Below are 14,367 nucleotides of genomic sequence, written 5' to 3'. Positions count from 1 at the left end.
GCGTTTGACATGCGACTTCACTTTTGAGTCATTGGCCAACAAAAGCAGGCCTCGATTTGTACTCGCCTCGGCTCCCTCTCCCTCATTGTCTTCTTTTCTTTTGCCTCCTTCTTAATCACACACTCTTCCATTTTCTTCTTCACCATTCTCTGCTATGTCTTCTTCATCACTCTCGTCTGTTTCTTCTTCCTCATTGAGAGACAAAAAAAAACTGAACGGAGGAGGCCAAACCTCAGTCTGTTCTCTTCTATTTCTCTACAACTCATTTCTTTTACACCTCTCACCTCTAAACCATGGCTTCCTCATCTCATCCCCTCACTCTATTTCTGGACTTGAATGATCCCATAAGCTCTGCTAGACCGAGTGCCCCTACTCCTACTCTTCCTGTCATTCCTCTTCCTAACCTTCCTATGATGTTGATCGAGCAAATCATGGCAGCTCAATCTGACATAGAAGCCGATCATTTCACACTGGCGTCATGTATGGAGACGGTGACGGTTGTCACAAAATTGGCTCACCGAATGCAGAATATGACGAGTGAGCTCTATCAGGTCAACGCCCAACTCTCTCTGCTCCAGCGCATGTATAAGGATGCGCGAGCAGACATAGGCACACTGAAGGTCGAAAATAAAGAGCTTAAACAAAAGACCACCTCAATGGCCCGATTTGGAGCAACGTCGTTCTTGGCCTTTGATAGTCAGCGGGAAGTTATCGCTCTCGACGAAAGCACGGGGGCAGGGGCGTCAAGGGCCGCCCAAGGTGGTAAAAAGAAGAAGAAAACGATAGAAGAGGTGAGTAAGTAAGATCGGCGTATGGCCGGTAAAAAATGAAGGGTTTTTTTTTATGTTTATTTTGATCGGCGTGTGGTCGTAAAAAAAATGAAGGGTGTTTTTTTTTTATGTAAATATTTGTATTTTTATTTGTTGTTGTGTTTATGTTTAAGTACTGAAAAATGAAATTAAAAAGTAGAGAAAAAAATAAGAAAATTAAGCCCAAACAAAAAATAATAATGAGAGACCAAATTGTTAATGAGTATATGAGAAGCATTTGAGCATGATCTAATTCTTAATTTCTTAGCAAGAGCATACCAATCTCAAGACTATAATAGACATAACAGTGTATAGATCAAACAAGTTTGCCAAGCAAGAGCATAAATATGGAGCTAAAGTTCAAGTCACTCTTCCTTGAAGAAAACGATCTTCCTCTTACATTATCAACAACTAATCAGCTCAAAGGTCATGTTGTAAGAATTAAGATACCAAAAGTATGGAGATACCAAAATAATTAGAGATACTAAAACAATCAAGTATCTTTTTCTCCCCCGATGACATTTTCAACAAAATCAAGCACAAGGAGGGAGTATGGTACATCATATAGGATGAAAGAATGTAAGTCTCATTATAAATCATCTATATCAAGGTAGCTCTATGATACCAAAAAAATGATAGTACATAATGATCATACAATTGAAGCTCATACCATTTGACAATAATGGGCAAAAAAAATAGTAACATATGAAGGTGCAAGCCCATAAGTTTGATATTAAAAACAGAATAGAAACTGAGGGGATTTAAAAAAATAATCAAGTTTAAATTCTTTCCCTTGTTTCATTTGGCAAAATCAATAGGAGATATGATAAATGAAAGCTCATAACTGAAATGTTCTTGTCAAAAATATCAAATAGGATGCCAAAATAATACCAACATGCAATCTACCAGTGATACTAATATGCAATCTAGAAGATTTAACAATCATAGCTCAAGCATTATGTAGAATACCAAATATTGCTCATAATAGGTTAAACTCAATATAATCTCATGGAGCTAATGTAATTCAAAAAAAAAAAAAAAAATGAAGCATGTTCAAGGTATAGCAATCCATATGCCAAGAAAAATCATGAATTTCAATATGTACCACACATTTAAGCACATGCATGATTTTTAGGTAAGAGCATCATCAAAGAGTATACATTGCAAATCATATGAAGCATAATCAATCTTTTTCAGATCAAAGTAATAACAGTATTAGCTCGAAGGATATAAGATAGAATTTTTACCTCAAAAGCTTAAGAGAGCATATGAGGCATACCTTAGGTTTAAGAGATGGAAGCTTTTCAATCTTTAATTTTCTTTTATGAGGAGTTCATCTCAAAAGGGTTTAACAAGTATGTTAGCAAAATGATTTCTCCCTCTAAGTTAGTGCTGCCCTTTTCTATTTTGTGTAAATATAGCATTCATAGAACAATCACTATTACTCAATAAAAATACAACACAAATCACTTCTTATCACAAACTAAAAAGGTGAAAAATAATTCAATGATCAAACAAGAGTTTGGAATGCTATTTTTCAGAATTTTCAAGTTGCAACGCATAACATAATATGCATAAGAAAATAGTTTTATGCTCTTTGTTTTATTAAGAAATGATGCAACAATCTTATTTAATCACATAACATTATCAAGAGGCATTTTCATCAATTCAATCCACATGCTCAAGTGTGATAAAACACTTTACTCAATATGGAACACAACATGAATGTTATAAACAATTAATTCAACAATTTATCAATCAAAAGCATTTCATGAGATATATGCCAATATAATCCATATTCAAAAGATATTCAATAGGATAGATGCAATGTCTCTACAAACGCATGATACTTCTTTTTATTTAGACATTGTTGATGGATCAAAATCAAGGAATTTCATAACTCATTCAAATATTCCAATGTAAAGCATATAAGCATGAAATTTTCATATTGAGCATATTCTTGAGATCACAAATGTAGAATTCAAAATATAGATAGTATACATCTCAAAAATATGCTATGACATCAAAATTGATTCTACAAAGATATGACTAAAAAAGGAATTAATATATTAGTATGAAGTCATATATAAGATGTGAAAAGTATGCTCATAAAAAAAATTATCACTTATTATCTCTTTTTCATAGCAATGGATGACATGATATAAAATGTTAATGGATACATGAATCATTCATATTCTAATAGGCATTCATCAAAATAATATAATTCTCATTTTTGAGTTCAATGAATGTTTGAAAGAAACTAACAGAACATGACTTAACAAACTTAGTACAATTAGGTTATATGGAAGCAATGATTAGACACAACCTATTGTACACAAATCACACCTTAAAGAATATAGGACTTTAAGCTTAAAGGTGTGCTAGGAGTTATACCTTCATTTACCTTTTTGGAATCTTCACCCATAAATTACCTCTATTGTTCATATTGGTGATTTTCATTTCATCATTCTTCTTCTTGTAGGAGCTGATTTTGCTCTTTAGATTGAACACTCTTGTTGTGCATTTCCTCTCGAAGTCCTTGGTGTTCTTTGAGATTCCACCTACAAAATATCTTGATTTCTTTCTTGGTACCCATACTTTTTTGGGTCCATGGGGATTAGTCTCAAGAACATTTAATCTCATAAAAGGTTTAGGAGGATCAAAACCAAAAACACATCTTTTATTTCCAAGAAGCTTGTTGAGGTTTTCTTTTCCTTTTACAAATTTTTCAAGAGTTTTCTTTAAATCCTCAACATTGTTTTTCAAAATGTTTTTCTCATTGGCAATAGACGTAAAGTCATTTTTCAAAGTAGCATTTTCCATTTTTAAACACCCACATCATTTGAAAGAGAAGTAACTAATTTTTTAATTTAGAATTCTTAATACAAATGTTTCTAAATATGTCATGTAATTTATTGAAAGCACTTTCAAGTTCTACATAATTAGAAATTACCTCATCTTGAGTGGATTGTTCTTCTCTAAGAGCCATGAGACACAGGTTGGCTACTCCATCATTTTCTCCTTAAATGGCTTCCTTTTTGCTACCATCCATCATTGAAAGTTCATGAGCCATGAGTGAGCCTAGGAGTTCTTCAATGCCTAATTTTGTCAGGTCTTTTGCTTCTTGGATAGCTGTAACCTTAGCTTTCCATTCATTTGGCAAAGACCTAAGTATTTTTCTTACATGCTCATCATTAGTATAAGATTTACCAAGAGATTTTAGAGCATTAATAATATTGGTAAATTTATAAAACATCTCAGAAATATATTCAAATGATTCCATAGTAAAGAGTTCATAATCATGAATAAGCATGTCAATCCGAGACTCTTTTATTTGGCTAGTTCCTTCATGGGTAATTTCAAGTTTATCCCAAATCTCTTTAGTAGTAATACCCCCAGAAATTCTATTGTACTCATTTGCATCTAGTTCACACACAAGAATAAGCTTGGCTTTAGCATTAGCTTGAAAGAGTTTATAATCACGCTCATCAAATTCATCCTCAAGTTCAGGCACACAGATATGGTCTACTACCTTGGTAGAGATTTTAGGATATTTAGTGATAATGAGCCATAAAACATAATTGGTAGCTTGAAGATACAAAGTCATTTTTTCTTTTCAATGAATGTAATTACTACCATAAAAAAGAGGTGGCTTATTGCTAGCTTGTCTTACAGCAGAGTGTAGACACCCCATTTTTGACCGTCTTCAAGACTTGGTTGTGCTTGCAGGTACACCCAACAACTAGTTCGATTGCTCGCCGAGTACTCTACTGTCGCGGTGGAACATCATAGGTTTGAGCTTTCCAAACCTTGTATCCTTTCTGCCCTTTTTTTTGGACCATGTGTTGGCCCTTTCTGCATGCTTTTTTAGAAGCACTGCCGACCACCTTTTGGCCCTGTCGGCCATTGATAGAGCCTACCGGCCATCAATGAGCCACTGCCGGCCACCACTGATGGCCGGCAGACCCCTTGTCTTAGCAAGTTTCACGCCAGATCTTTTGAGCCAACTGGTTTTCACTCATTTCCCCTTCATACACGTGTATGGAGGGATGAATCTCTTGCCAAGCTTGTTTAACAAGCTTGGCATTGTTTTTATTTTATATAAGGAGAGGCCCTCTCTCTTTATCAGAGGTTCAGCCTTTTTAGAGAAGAAAGATCTCTCTCTCTCTCTCTCTATATTTCTCATTCTCTCTCTCTATATTGCATAGAATAGTGCTCTAAAGTCCATTTTTCTTACACTTTTGCATTACAACACAAAGAGATACACCACCGTCTTTGGGCTGAGGTTTTGGGGGTGTTACTTGAGCTCTGAAACTTGGTTTCCAGCCTCTAAAGTTGTTGGTTTCGAAGGTGATCTTTAAGGGTAAGTGTATTTCCTTTTTTAGCATTTATTTGTACCTCATTTTGGCCATCCTTGCATATTGTTTTAGGCCTTTCTTTCTACTGAAAAAAGTTCTGTATTTAAGTGCTTTTGAAGTTTGTTTAAGGTCTTTTTGGTGTTAGAGGTGTGCAAACCTCTTGTTTTCCTTGTTTGGCCTTGTTTTGGGCCATGCCTTAAGGCCTTCGAGGTAGCCTTGGTTTGGACTTTTAGCCACTGAAATCTAGTGGATTTTCAGTGGTAGGCATGTGGTTTTGAGGCCTAAAACCAGAGGGGGGTGACCCCCTCCCTTTTTGTTTTGTTTGCTTGAGTTATTGGCCTATCAAAGGAGCATGTATCCCTTTAATTTTGAGGCTTAGTTCAGGCCATTTTTTGTGACTTTTAGGACCTTCCTTGACTCTTTCCATGGCTGGTTTGGTCATATTTTGCATGCTTCTTGTATGTGTAGTGTAATCCCATTTGTGGCTCATCAAAGTAGCATGTTTGCCTAGCTTATGTTGAGTCCATTTTAGCATGTTTTTAGTGTTGTTTTGCCATGACATAACTCTTTCTAAAGTGGGTTTGGTCATCTTTTGCATGCTCCATATACTTGTAGAACAAATCTTGCTTACTAGCTTTATGTGCATGATGTTTTGACTCATCATTCCAGCATGTTTTGGCTTTGCTCTAGCATGATTTTATCCTTATTTTGGGCTGTTCTAGGACTATTTTGGGCTACCATAGTCATATCACTCATGTTTTGTATAGATATAGTGTAAATACTTTGGCTAGCCTTGGGTTTTAAGGCCCCTACCATGCCATGCATGTGATGTTTCCATGCTTTGCCATCATTTCAAATGTTATTTCAGTCCATTAAATGTGGTTATACACCTGCATTTGACATGCTTTCAATGTCTTAGAGAGTTTGTGTTTTATGCCTCATGAATGGATCATTGTGTATGCCTATATGCTTAGGTTTTTGAGATGCCATTTCAGTGGGTTTTTGGGCTTCTTTTGACATGTCTTAACCCTTATTTTTGTTAGTTGAGTCATCCAATGCTTGATCTTAATAGGTGTAGTGTAATCCACCTTATTTGCCTTGTATGCATCATGCCTCGTGCTCTTTATGCTAGCTTGTTTTGGCTTACTTCCATACATATTTTAGTCTCATTTTAACATGCTCTAGGACTATTTTGGTTTGCCTTAACCACATGTTTCATGTTTTGTATACTTGTAGTATAAATGCTCTTGCTTGCCTTAAGCTTTGAGCATCATTGCATGCTTCATTTGTGTTATGTACGTGATTTGGCATCACCTAACATGATATTTCAGAGCTTATAGCATCGCCATATCCCCACTACAATCATGCTTTAAGTACCTTTTAGTGTTGTGCATCATTGCCTAGTTTATGGCTTAGCTTGTATGGTTGCATGCCTAGGTCTTTGGGCCCTCATCTCAGCATGTTTAGGTACTCATTTTGACCTATTTAAGCTCTGACCATGCTTAGTTCATGCATTTGTGCCGTGTATTGCATGCCTCCTTGTAATCCTCTTTGATAGCTCCATGCTTTAAGGACCTTCGCATGCTTTATTTGTGTTGTTTAAATGATTTGGTATCGTTTATCATCTCATTTCAGTGCACTTAGTGTTGTTACACTTCCATGCTTTCCACTCTTTAGGTGTTCTTGAGAGTTGCACCCTTATGCCTAGGTGAGCAAATTGGCATGCATGCTTGTATGTGTTTTCGGTGCCTTCATGTTAGCATTATGGCCACTGATTTGGGCATAGTTGAGGTCTGCCCATCTTGGTTTAAGTCCATCCTTTGCATGTTGTTGCATGCCTGTCTTGTATATTGTTGCATACTTGCTCCCTCTTCGCATGCTGTCGCATGTTAGTTCCGTTATTTGTCGTCGCATGTTTACTCTACATCATATTGTGTGCCATGTGCATTAGCATTGTGCATGCCATTAGCCTTGCTAGGTTGTTCATATTGCATTAGCATAGTGTTTGGCACATCTTGCATTACATTGTTGTTTGGATTAAGTGTTAATCCGAGCACGAGAAAAGAAGGGCATTTCATACTTCAAGTGATGAGACGTGTCTCAATTCTCGGTCGCCGACGCTCTTGATTATCCATGATAGAGTGCTAGGCATTTATGTGTTTATTTGTACATTCATTTCTCATTGATTTGCACAAGTTGGATCTTTGGGCATCATGCATCGGTATGCGTGATTGATGGTCTTGGATCCGACTATGCCTCTCCCTTGATGTTTTGAGGTGATATGGGGTGGCATAGTGCGTACATACCCTTGGGAGACCCTCCATTTTCTCTATTTTGTGCTCTACTGCAGCTTGGTGTCCCAACACATCAGTGGCCGGCACCTCCTCATCCTTGGCTGGCAATGTACCATCTTTGGCCGGCAGATGGTCGGCAGCATCTCCCCATGGCCGGCAGGCCACTAATGCACTCCCCAGATTGGTTTTGGTAAGGTTCAGCAGGAATTCCTTGAGGACACCCTGCAGACAGAGCCTCTAAAGAGCAATCGGAAAGCTTACCGGGACGGGAACCGAGCATGCATGTTCACGTTCTTCAACTTGCCGAGGCAGCATTGTTTAAATTGCTTACTTGTTAGTTAACATTTGGTTTTGTATTTAATTAATTAATTTGTTAATTAATTAAGTTTTGTAATAATTAGTTGCAGCTAGTTATTCATTTGGTTACGTAATAATTAATTAGCTTGTTAGTTAGTTAATTAGTTGGCATGTATTATTCATTCGGACCCTCCGTCGAGAGGGTGAATTTTGTAATAAGTGTGCGTGCGTGTGTGAATGTCTTCCAACCCCACGTCTTTCTCCCTTTCACTTACCCGCTTTTGATGGTTAGTTTAGGGTAATTTTCAATTAGCATACTTATGCTTGCATGTTTGCATCATTCATCTACATTGCATACATCGGGATCAGCACATCATACTAACTGCATCGTATTTCAATTCCAATTTGAATACATGTTATCTAAATTGCATCTCATATGTCATATTAGAATAGCCGAGCCTATTTCTAGTTGCATTTTACATGTGTTGCATTATCTATCTTAGCATGAACTAGGATCATGCATTGATTACTAATTAATTCTTTATTTTGGCTCGGAGTACACTGTGAGTGTTTACGCTTTAGCATACTGCATGTGTGTTATTGTTGCCATGAAAGCATGCTTGCCATGAGGCTAACTGCTTAGTTGATATAACTGCCTGAATGCCTGTGGGTGAAGGTTGGATTGCTTGAATTGGAACAATTCATTGAAATCCTCGATTTAGCCTACTTACGAGTGGCAAATTTCAAACCATTTTTCGAACAACAAATATGCAATGTTTTGTTCCAAATTAGGCGATCTAGTCTATACTTGTTTACTGTGCGCATCACATAGTAAGATTAGCTAATAACCGGAATAAGAACGCATGTGTTTTAAAAAACAAGATATCATGTTTAGTAGTGGCCGATCTTTGATCGGGTGAGCGGGAGTGCTCATAGATGACCTTCCCCAATCGTACCCAAGTCCCCGAACCGAGGCAACTTTGGTGATGACGGGCAGGTGGCCTTAGGCATGAGTCAGGGTTTCCTAAATTCTCCCAAAATAAAATATTTAGGTGGCGACTTTGTATCTAGCAAAGCAGTCCATGTGTGGCACTTCTTTACAAAAAATCAGTTTTTCAAAACGATTTACCGGATTTGGACTCTTTGGTGATTTATCAATCTCACTTCGCACATTGTGAGATCAGATTAAGAACCGTGACATTTGAGTCTGAACCGTAGCATGAGGCCCCCTGAGGGCGCGCCTACACAGAGTAAGTAGAATACATGGTTGCTATGGATCAAAAACTCAAGATTATTAAATCTAAACAAGAGTCCCAGACTCTGATACCAATTGTTACCCAAAAAGTAACCTAAGAGGGGGGCTGAATTAGGTTTCTACAAATTAAAATTAATAATACCCCAATAAAATTAACTAATAGTACAACAAATTATTAACAAGCACGATGATGAACATAGCAGTAAATGATTAAGAAAAATAACAATGAAGTATAACTAACATACAGGGTAAATCAAATGATTAGCACATGAATATTAGATAGATATAGTAGTAGTAGGAAAGTAAAGAGATTAGGGAAGAGGAGACAAACAGATTTGTAGTGGTTCGGCTTCAACCAAGTCCACATCCACTCCTCAAGCTTCACTTGAGATTTTCACTATCTTCTAGCTTCACAGGGTGCTAGCAACCTTTTCACAGATGGAGCAATCCTCCACAGATTTTACATAGACTTTCTAAGTCAAGAACACTGAGTGTATTACATTCTTACAAGGTTGAAAAGAATGTGTTTTTACTTTCACAGAAAGCTACAATAATTATCTCTCAAATATAGATATAAAAATGAAGCTTTGATTTTTCTGTAAACCTCACACAAAAAAGATGAGATTAATGCTATAAGGCTCAGTGTATAATTTCTGAGAGAGGATGTAAACAAAAATTGAAGAACATTTCTCAGAGAAATTTTCAGAGAATAGATGTGAGTGATTATAGATAAAAGAATATTTTCTGATTTTTTTTTAACATGTTTACATTAGAGGCTTTGGTATATATAATGAAATTTATAGTCGTTTATAGCCGTTGTATTCATTTGAATTTATTGTCGTTTATAGCCGTTGTATTCATTTGAATATCTTCCACTCCATTATTACTAATTTGAATATCTTTCGCTCCATTATTACAAATTTGAATATCTTCCACTTGAACCTTTTGAATCTTTTGGCCTACTGTTGTGCTGTGTTGCTTGAACCTTTGTTTTGGACTGTTTGAACTCCTGATTTAATCAAATATTAAATACATTCTAGCAACATTTAGGATAAAGGTTTAGGTGAGAAATAATGGGACAAAATAAATTTTGATTCTATTTTTTTCTTTCAAATAAATCATCAAAATAAATTTTGATTATATTTTTCTTTTTCAAATAAATTAAAATATAATTAAATAAATCATCAAAATAAATTTTGGATTCTATTTTTCTCTTTCAAATAAATTAAAACATAATTAAATAAATCATCAAAATAAATAAGTCTAACAATGAAGCTCTAATTTTTCTGTAAACCTCACACAGGAAAGATGAGTTTAATGCTATAAGGCCCAGTGTATAATTTCTGAGAGAGGCTGGAAACAAAAATTGAAGAACACTTCTCAAAGAATTTTTCAGAGAATAGATGTGAGTGATTATAGATCAAAGAATATTTTCTAATTTTTTTTTTTAATATGTTTACATTAGAGGCTTTGGTATATATAATGAAACTTATAGTCGTTGTATTTATTTGAATTTATAGTCATTTATAGTCTTTGTATTCATTTGAATATCTTTTACTCCATCATTACTAATTTGAATATCTTCCACTCTATTATTACAAATTTGAATATCTTTCACTTGAACCTTTTGGCCCTTTTGGCTTACTGCTGTGCTGGGCTGTTTAAACTTTTGTTTTGAGCTGTTTGAACTCCTGATTTAATTAAATATTAAATACATTCTAACAACATTTAGAATAAAGGTTTAGGTGAGAAATAATGGGACAAAATAAATTTTGATTTTATTTTTTTCTTTCAAATAAATCATCAAAATAAATTTTGATTCTATTTTTATTTTTCAAATAAATTAAAATATAATTAAATTGATCATCAAAATAAATTTTAGATTATATTTTTCTCTTTCAAATAAGTTAAAACATAATTAAATAAATCATCAAAATAAATAAGTCTAACGATAGATTTTTAAAATTTAAAATTGGATATTGAGAGGCAAAAGAAATGTTTTAACTAAATAAATAAAAATTAAATTTATTAATTTTATCTGTTTGTATATATGATTTTTTTGTTATATTATGCTATAATATATATATATATATATATTTTTTTGAATTGATGAGAGAGATTATGATAGAGAGATTATGAAATATTTTTGTAATCTTCCCATTTGAAATCTATAAATTAAGGGATAATTATTATTTCTAAAATAATTAAATGAATAAATCAACCAATATGTTTTTTTAATCTATTTTACAAATTAAAAAATCAATAATTTTAGAAAATTGATTAATTTGTTTCATTAAGTGATTTAAAATTTTGATAGACATACATCAGAAAAATAGATAATTATATTACTAAATCATAATTCAAGTTTAGATATTGTCATGGTTTTTTGAGATTCATATCTAAATTCTTATCATTTTTATTTTTGTGTGGTTTCTATTTGTTCTTTTTTTTTTTTAATTTATTTAAAATGGAGTTGTGGGTTTCTATTTTTTTTTAATTTAATTTATCTGTGATTTCTATTTGCTTTTAATTATTATTATTTGGGTAAGTTATGATGTGAGTTAGATATGTGATAGACATGTGAGTTTTATTGATTTAAAATATGATAGTGGGAGATATTTTCAAATCAGATTTGTTTAGATAAACTTTATGGATTTTTAAAATTTAAAATTGGATATTGAGAGGCAAAAGAAATATTTTAACTGAATAAATAAAAATCAAATCTATTAATTTTATCTGTTTGTATATCTGATTTTTAATTTTTTTTTTATGTTATAATATAATATATAAAATATAGATAGATACCCACAACTTTCATGAGAAATATTATCTGATTTTTTGGAGGAGAGAAAAAGAATGCAAGTTTAAATTTTTGTTTTTTTGAAAATTTGTTACAACCCTGACCTATGATTAGCCGATTAACCATAATTAATTATGCCTAATGACTAATTAAGAGGAAATTCTGAATTAATTACATGTGCATTGCATTAATTGTGTTTATACCTGTCAGCAGTAGGAATATCTGTTTGTGTTTCTGTTTTGTTCTGCGAATTGAAGGCCTTATCGGTATCCGATCACGAAATTGACTTATGTGTTAGTTGGAATTTTTAAAATTTTATGGTAGGTTTAATTAAAATTCGATTCGGAACGAACTAATTAGAATAAATAAGACCCATTTGCTTAATTTAAGCCAAATTTGTTTAAGTCTTCTTAATTAAACCTATATAAGGCTTCTTTGTACCACCATTCATCTTTTTCTTCATCACATCTTTGAACCTACACAACAAACTAACGTGAGAGAGAGAGAAGAGGAGAAAGTTGAGATTAAACAAAGAATTACTAGCATTTGGGAGGAACCTTAGACATTTGGCCTTCAAGCTCAAAGAATTAGCATTCTAGAGCATAATTGAACATCTAAGGTAAGAATTCAATCTTTAGGTTTGAGTTTAAGTTATTCCCTACATGAATTCTAGAGAAGTAAGCTAAGTTAAGCAAGAATTGAACTAGGAAGTAGAAACGAAGAGCATCTCATGCATGCATATACATTTCATGGAGTTTAGAAGTTATTGTCAAGCTTTTCTCTCTTGCATGTGGTAATTATAACATGGTTTTACTAATTCATAACATTTTTCACCATTGGACCTCATTTGATTATGTTTGGAAGTTTTGAACCCAAGTCAATACATGCATGGTATGTATACACATAATTCACGTTTGAATTCGAAGAATCCACTTACTTTTGGGATTTGATTTCGAGTATTGATTCTTAATCCATGATTTTTTACAAGTTTCCAAGTGTTTTCTCAAATTTTGAGTCCAAATCATGAGTGTTGAGGCTTTGAATTTGAAGTTTGCATTATGTATAGCAATATGGAAATTTCAAATTTTGCTTCTCTGCTCGAGCGACAGAACCTGTGCTCGAGCAACCCCTCTGTGTTTTGCACCTCCGCTCGAGCGACCAAAAGGTGGCTCGAGTGTAAAATCCATGCTCCCAAAAGTTTACATGTTTTGCAGATCGCTCGAGCGACAAGAGTTGCACTCGAGCGAATGCATAAGTCTCACGTTTGAGCGAGCGTCGAGCAGAAAAATCAAGCAACCAGCACTTTTGTAGAGTTTACAGGCTGCTTGAGCGACATAAGTTGCACTAGAGTGACCATTCACATTTTGTATGTCCGCTCGAGCGAAGGAAGTTATGCTCGAGCGGGACCCCTGTTTTCAGCAAATTTTGTTAAGTGTTTCCAAGTGTATTTTAGCATCTTCATTGCATCCTAGGCATTCCTAGGCCGAGATTAAGACATAATAATGAGGATAAAAAGTAGAAACACACCAAAGAACTAAGTTAATGATTTTGGGTGTGTAATTCAGTACGTATTCATTTTGTATCTGTGTAGGTCACACGCCACAAGATTTTTGATTTGCCTACTCCATTTGTTTGCTTTGGAGCCAACTGTGAGTTATAACTTAGTAAAGCTATGTTTAACTTTACTTATTTTCTGTATATGGAGTAAGATCTGTTCAGTGAAATGTTATGTTTGTACTATGAATGATTGTCCAATTTTGACAAGTATTCGTGGCAACAATTCTGTGGTACAAGTATGTTATCTATTCCCGGTTCGAAGGTTTCTTTATGGAATTGACAAGTTATCCGTTCCTAGTTCAGAGGTTCCTTTAAGGAACTGACAAGTTATCTGCACTCGGTTGGAGGTTCCTTTATGGAACTGACAAGCTATCTGCTCTCTGTTCGAAGGTTCCTTTATGGAACTGACAAGTTATCTGTACCCGGTCGGAGGTTCCTCTATGGAACTGACAAGTATGACCTTTGATGCTTTGTATGTGATCTGTAGCGCTAACAGACGTAAAATTAAGCATGAACTCAGATTTCTGTATATGATTTGAACAAGAAAACGAACATGAATTTGTCTTTGATATGAACTGTGATTTCTGAATTGGTTTTGGGACATCATTTATTTAGCCATTTACTCCGTTATTATTCATTGGGCTTTCGCTCACCACTTATTATTATGTATGTAGGTGAGCAGGCACGCGACCAGGCTTAAGGGGATGCCTGAAGAGTTTTGTGTTTGTCAGCCACCCTTGTATGCCTCCCGATGAGGTTCTGGATTAAGTAAAGTCTTGTGGCCACGTTTTATAAATGTTTAAGACTTTGTTTCTTTTGGTGTACGATCAAATTTGTGTTTATTTGTACGTGGGGTGACGTGTAACTACTGTATCTTTATGACGTCACATGTATGCTTTAAAGTTTAAAATTATCTGTCCCATGTAAATCTGCATAGCTCGATGGACTATGTATATTTTATATATATATATTTGCTTCCGTAGCCCCTTATTATGAG

This window comes from Camellia sinensis, chromosome 6, assembly GCF_055761805.1.
Source record: "Camellia sinensis isolate YWXY chromosome 6, ASM5576180v1, whole genome shotgun sequence".
Classification (NCBI taxonomy): Eukaryota; Viridiplantae; Streptophyta; class Magnoliopsida; order Ericales; family Theaceae; genus Camellia; species Camellia sinensis.
The sequence above is the reverse complement of the archived record's forward strand: the minus strand, read 5'-3'. Positions refer to the sequence as shown.